The sequence below is a fragment of the Vicia villosa genome, linkage group LG3 (assembly GCF_029867415.1).
Source record: "Vicia villosa cultivar HV-30 ecotype Madison, WI linkage group LG3, Vvil1.0, whole genome shotgun sequence".
Lineage (NCBI taxonomy): Eukaryota > Viridiplantae > Streptophyta > Magnoliopsida > Fabales > Fabaceae > Vicia > Vicia villosa.
In genome coordinates, this window is record NC_081182.1 from 42,301,697 (window position 1) to 42,308,914 (window position 7,218).

The following is a 7,218-nucleotide window of genomic DNA, read 5'->3' on the forward strand; positions in this document are numbered from 1 at the left end:
TTCATAGTTCAAAAACATTTTGAAAATAGTTTTAAGAAATTAGCAATGGAAGAATAAATAAGCAAAAAAAAAATAGTTAAGGGTAAGAGAAGTAACACTAAGAATTATAGATGTTCCGTCTAAATGAAGTGACTTAATTCTCTCTAAAAAATTTAATCTTCCAATAGTTTTTAAGAGCTTTTAGTAGGTTGAATTCTTGAATCCCCTTTATAAAAAAAAATGAAACTTCAGGTTAACTTCCAACCAAACAACAAACACCAGGGAGAAGCAGTTAGTCTTCCTTCTAAACAACGAATTGAAGCGGATAATCTTCTCTCTAAACAAAAACTTAAAGCGGTTAGTTCCTAAGCTAAATCGAGATTTTTTACCGGCTTATCTCAAACCAATGTGAGCTTTTGAATTGGGCTGAACTTACGAATCAAACCTAGGTTTTTACTAGGCTTACCACGAACCATTACAATTTTGAATCAGGTTTATCTCAAACCAAATAAAGCTTTTGACCGGGTTGAGCTTACCAACCGAAACAAAGTTTTTACTAGGATAACCACAAATCAAGTTGAGAATTTGAACCTGTCTGATCTCCAATCAAAATAAACTTTTGGCCAGGCTTAGCTTACGAGCCTAAATGACGACTTAGAATCTAAGTCCATAAACCAAATCGTTTAGCGGGTTTCGCTTATAATCCAAATGCACAATTTCTTATGGATAAATTATCCAAACAAAAGAAAATGCTGAAGGATAGAAAAACACTTAGAAAGGGGGGGGATTGAATAAGTGTGACTTAAAATCTTGAGCGATAAAAATAAAATGCACAATTATTTTTATCCTGGTTCGCTGTTAACGAAGCTACTCCAGTCCACCCCCGCAGAGATGATTTACCTCAACTGAGGATTTAATCCACTAATCGCACGGATTACAATGGTTTTCCACTTAGCCGCAACTAAGTCTTCCAGAGTCTTCTGATCACAACCTGATCACTCCAGGAACAACTGCTTAGTTCACTCCTAAGACTTTTCTAGAGTCTACTGATCAACACGATCACTCTAGGCTTAGTTCACTCCTAAGACTTTCTGCTCAGCCAACTGCCAAGACTTCCTGCTCAGCCAACTGCCAAGACTTCCTGCTCAGCTAACTGCTAAGACTTCCTGCTCAGCTAACTGCTAAGAATTCCTGCTCAGCCAACTGCCAAGACTTCCTGCTCAGCTAACTGCTAAGACTTCCTAGAGTATACTGATCAACTGATCACTCTAGTTCCTTACAACTTAATGTAATCTATTCAAGAGTTTACAAATGCTTCTTAAAAGCGATAATCACAACTGTGATATTTCTCTTACAATTTAAGCTTAATCTCACTAAGATATTACAACAGCAATGTAGTGAGCTTTGATGAAGATGAAGATTCTGAGTTTAGATTTGAACAGCGTTTCAGCAAGTTTGATATGAGTTGTTTTGGTGCAGAATCGTTAACCTTGCTTCTCATCAGAACTTCATATTTATAGGCGTTGAGAAGATGACCGTTGAGTGCATTTAATGCTTTGCGTGTTCCGTACAGCTTTGCATTTAATGTTATACGCTTTTGTCAACTACCTCGAGCCTTGTTCACGCTGTGTCTACTGACGTAGCCTTTAGTAGCTTTAACGTTCCTTTTGTCAGTCAGCGTAGTCTGCCACGTGTACTTCCTTCTGATCTGATGTTTGTGAATATGACGTTTGAATATCATCAGAGTCAAACAGCTTGGTGCACAGCATCTTCTGATCTTCTGACCTTGAAGTGCTTCTGAGCGTGATACCATCTTCTGATCTTCAGTGCTTCTGATCTCATGTTCTTCTGATGCTTCCATAGACCCATGTTCTGATTCTGCTTCGACCATCTTCTGATGTCTTGCCAGACCATGTTCTGATGTTGCATGCTGAACCATTTGAGACACATCTTCTGAGCGCTGAATTATGCGTACTCTTTATATATATTTCCTGAAAGGGAAATTGCATTGGATTAGAGTACCATATTATCTTAAGCAAAATTCATATTATTGTTATCATCAAAACTAAGATAATTGATAAGAACAAATCTTGTTCTAACAATCTCCCCCTTTTTGATGATGACAAAAACATATATAAATGATATGAATTTGCGATCAGAAAGAGTAGACGGCAAAAGACAAATTACACAGCTATAGCATAAGCATATGAATATGTCTCCCCCTGAGATTAACAATCTCCCCCTGAGATAAATAATCTCCCCCTGAAATAAATACTCGAAGAACTTTAATAAAAGACTTCCCTGATTATTTCGGTAGAGACGATCATATGAGCTTCTGCCTTCAGAGAATCCATAGCTTCTGACTTCTGCTTCCATTGGACAGCTTGAGAACTTGAATTTCTTTGATCTTCAGAACATTCACAGCTTCTGACTTCTGCTTCCATTCAGGACAGCTTCAGAACTTGAATTTCTGGATCTTTTAGAACATTCACATCTTCTGATTTCTGCTTCCCTCGGATAGCTTCAGAACTTTGAATGTCTACTAACATCACTTCATGCTAGATTTGTATCAGAACATTGTTGAATGTACCAGAGCATCATCTGAGCATCTCTACATCCTGAAATGTTACAGAACAAAAACTAAACGACAAAAGTCAGCATGAACGAGTTAGAACATAAAATGTATATTCAAATACATGATATGTATCAGAGCCAAATGTATCAGAGCATTTTAGGCTAAAAACATGTATCAGAGCAAATAATGTATCAGAGCCATAACATTATGTGTATCAGGGCAAATAGAATTTTGTCAGAACAGGATAGACAATGATATTCAAATTCTATTATCAGTGCTTCTGATTCATTCTTCTTTCTTGCTTCTGATCTCTGAAGCTTGACAGCACTCAGCTTGCTTCAGTTTCAATGGTTTTGCTTCTAGTGTTTGCTTTGAAGATTCACTTCACTTCTTTGTACCTGCAAAACACTTAAACCATATAGAACTTGCAGTTCTTGTTAGTGAATGTGTGGGAGCCTTTACCCAGCAACTGATAGATTTAATCAAATCATTTATCATTTATCTTTCTCCCCCTTTTTGTCATAACATCAAAAAGAATATATAAAAAGATTCAGATGTATAAAACGACAAAAGAAAACATTTACTGGAATGTACAACACAAGGAAACTTTTTCATTGATAATCAAAAGATATTACAAAAGGTTCCTATGTTTAACAAGATGAAAAACATTCCTAGCAAATACAAAAAAGGATTTCCAAAAAGGAAATCACTACAAAAATTAAAAACAGAGCCCTAGCAAGACACGCTCTGTGTCAACCCATCAAGAATCCCGGAGGACTTCTTGTCTTCCAGACTGAAACCTCCACTGTAGGAGAGATCCCAGAACCAAGGAGGAAGTGAGGGACAGTTCACAGACAGAGAGCTAATGTTGCAAACGGGGCTTTCCCTCAACATAGACGTTGAGCCTATCTTCCCACAACTCAAGAAAGTCTTCTGTCTTTGGATGAAAGTTGATAACAATCATCAAAGAAGGATCTGACTTGAGCGGTATTAGAAGAGCCATCCCGAGATGCACAGAGATCTGTCGCCTTTGAGTCATGGAGCTTCAACAGGCTTGAGGTGAATGCTAGGTTTTGAGAGAAGAAAAGAAAAACGAGAGAGAGAGAGAGAAGAAAAAAAATTTTAAGAGGAAAACCAAGAGATAGGAAACCGAAAACCATTTTGAAGAGTATTTAAAGGAAAATAAAATGAAACGAATGATAAAAAGCATTTAATGTTACGTGACGTGAGGAGAGATAATAAAGACGAATGAGGTGACTAGCACAGTTACCTATGGTCGGCGTCCCTTCAACTGCACGCGCGCTTATCCATGAATAGTAACGACAGGTTTACCTTCCCGAGATAAAGCGTAACAGCTGTTTTGCTTTACAAGATGTTCTGAATCAACTTAGACAATGAAACGTTAGTAATAACCGAATCATAATTTCTAAACGAATTCAATCAGAACTTCTGATTAAAAAAATAATTCCACATTCATTTCAGAAGATACTCATACATGAGAAATTCTCATCTTCTCATTCTGGGCATAAATCCATACTGATGTTCTTCAGAATGAACTTAAACCTATCTTCAGCCAGGGGTTTTGTAAAGATATCAGCCCATTGATGGTCTGTATCAACAAAGTTTAAAGATATAACACCCTTCTGAACATAGTCCCTTATGAAATGATGTTTTATCTCAATATGTTTAGCTTTTGAATGAAGAATAAGATTCTTAGATAAACATATAGCAGAAGTATTATCACAGAATATAGGAATGTTACTCTCAAATATCTGATAATCTTCTAACTGACTTTTCATCCAGAGCATCTGTGTACTACAACCAGCAGCTGCGACATATTCTGCTTCTGTGGTTGATAGAGCAATGGTTGCTTGCTTCTTGCTGTACCAGGAGATTAAGTGACTTCCAAGAAATTGGCAACTTCCTGAAGTACTTTTTCTTTCAATTCTGTCTCCAGCATAATCAGCATCGCAGAATCCTACTAAGTTGTATTCTTTAGATTTTCTGTAAACTAAACCAACATTAGTAGTACCTTTCAGATACCTTAGAATCCTTTTAACAGCAGTTAAATGAGATTCTCTAGGATCCGATTGGAATCTAGCACACAAACAAACACTGAACAGAATGTCAGGTCTAGAAGCAGTCAGATATAGAAGAGATCCAATCATACCTCTGTATAGCTTCTGATCTACCTTCTTACTTACCTCATCCTTACCTAGGATGCATGTTGGATGCATGGGAGTTTTGGCTTCTTTGCAGTCTAGAAGATTGAACTTCTTCAGAAGTTCCTTCACATACTTGGTTTGGTGAACATACGTTCCTTCTGATGTTTGATTTATTTGTATTCCAAGGAAATACTTGAGTTCTCCCATCATGCTCATTTCAAACTCAGCCTGCATAGACTTAGCAAACTCCTTTCCAAGTGTAGCATTAGATGTTCCAAAAATAATATCATCTACATATATTTGACAAATTAAAATATCCTTTTCAAAGGTTTTACAAAAGAGAGTAGTGTCCACTTTTCCTCTAGTGAAACCATTATCTAGAAGGAAAGAACTTAAGCGTTCATACCAAGCTCTGGGAGCCTGTTTCAATCCATACAATGATTTCTTAAGTTTAAAAACATGATTAGGAGACATAGAGTCTTCAAAACCAGGAGGTTGATGGACATAAACTTCTTCATCTATATAACCATTTAAGAAGGCACTCTTAACATCCATCTGATAGAGAGTGATGTTATGTTGAGTGGCAAAAGAAATTAATAGACGAATAGACTCTAACCTGGCCACTGGTGCAAAGGTTTCTGTGTAGTCAATCCCTTCTTGCTGACTATAACCCTGAGCCACCAGTCTGGCTTTGTTCCTTACCACTTCACCTTTCTCACTAAGCTTGTTTCTGAAGACCCATTTTGTACCAATTATGTTGAATCCATCTGGTCTAGGAACAAGATCCCAAACATCATTCCTTGTAAACTGATTTAGTTCTTCTTGCATAGCAATTATCCAGTCTGGATCTTCTAGAGCATGATCAACAGAAGTTGGCTCGATCAAAGATACAAGACCTAATTGACAGTCTGCATTGTTCCTAAGGAATGCTCTTGTTCTGATTGGATCATCCTTCTTTCCAAGAATGTCATCTTCTGAATGACCAGAGATGAGTCTGGATGATCTTCTGACAGATGGTTCTTCAGAAATACTTAGATCCTCCAGAGAAGCTGTTACTTGATCTTCAGATTCTTTGCTTCTGAGGAGCTCTGCTTCTGATGCGTTGCTTCTTGGCTCAACAACTTCTGATATGTCAATGTCACAACCTGCAAAATTATCAACTTGCTTTGGTTTTTCAGAACCAAGCTTATCATCAAACCTGATATTGATTGATTCTTCTACAACCAATGTTTCAGTATTGTATACCCTGTAGCCTTTTGAGCGTTCAGAATATCCAAGAAGGAAACACTTTTGAGCTTTGGAATCAAACTTACCAAGATGATCTTTAGTGTTCAGAATAAAGCATACACATCCAAAAGGATGGAAATATGAAATGTTGGGCTTTCTATTCTTCCACAATTCATAGGGAGTCTTATTTAGAATAGGTCTGATAGAGATTCTATTCTGAATATAACATGCAGTGTTTATTGCTTCTGCCCAGAAATGCTTAGCCATATTGGTTTCATTGATCATGGTTCTGGCCATTTCTTGAAGAGTCCTATTCTTTCGTTCTACAACCCCATTTTGCTGTGGAGTTCTAGGACAAGAGAAATCATGGGCAATACCATTTTCTTTGAAGAATTCTTCAAAGGATTTGTTCTCAAATTCACCACCATGATCACTTCTGACCTTTATGATTTTACACTCTTTTTCAGATTGAATCTGAATGCAGAAATCAAGGAACACTGAATGAGTCTCATCCTTGTGTTTTAAGAATTTTACCCATGTCCAGCGGCTATAATCATCTACGATGACTAATCCATATTTCTTTCCTCTGACAGATGCTGTTTTGACTGGTCCAAACAGATCAATGTGCAAGAGTTCTAATGGCCTTGAGGTAGAAACAACATTCTTAGACTTGAATGCAGGTTTGGAGAACTTGCCCTTCTGACATGCTTCACAAAGAGCATCTGATTGGAATTTCAGATTAGGGAGTCCTCTGACAAGATTCAGTTTGTTAATTTGAGAGATCTTTCTCAAACTAGCATGACCTAATCTCCTGTGCCAGACCCACTGCTCTTCAGAAACAGACATAAGACAAGTCACCTTCTGACTCATAAGATCTTGCAGATCTGTCTTATAAATGTTGTTCTTCCTCTTGCCTGTAAATAGGATTGAGCCATCCTTCTGATTTACAGCCTTGCAAGACTCTTGATTAAAGATTATATCATAACCATTGTCACTTAATTGACTGATAGATAAAAGGTTATGTGTTAATCCTTCTACAAGAAGTACATTAGAGATGGAAGGAGAGTTACCAGATTTTATAGTTCCAGAGCCAATTATCTTGCCCTTCTGATCTCCTCCGAACTTGACTTCTCCTCCAGACTTAAGCACCAGGTCTTGGAACATAGACCTTCTTCCTGTCATGTGTCGCGAGCATCCAGAGTCCAGGTACCATGACATGTTGTGCTTTGTCCTTCTTGCAGCCAAGGATATCTGCAATAGGAATAATCTTAT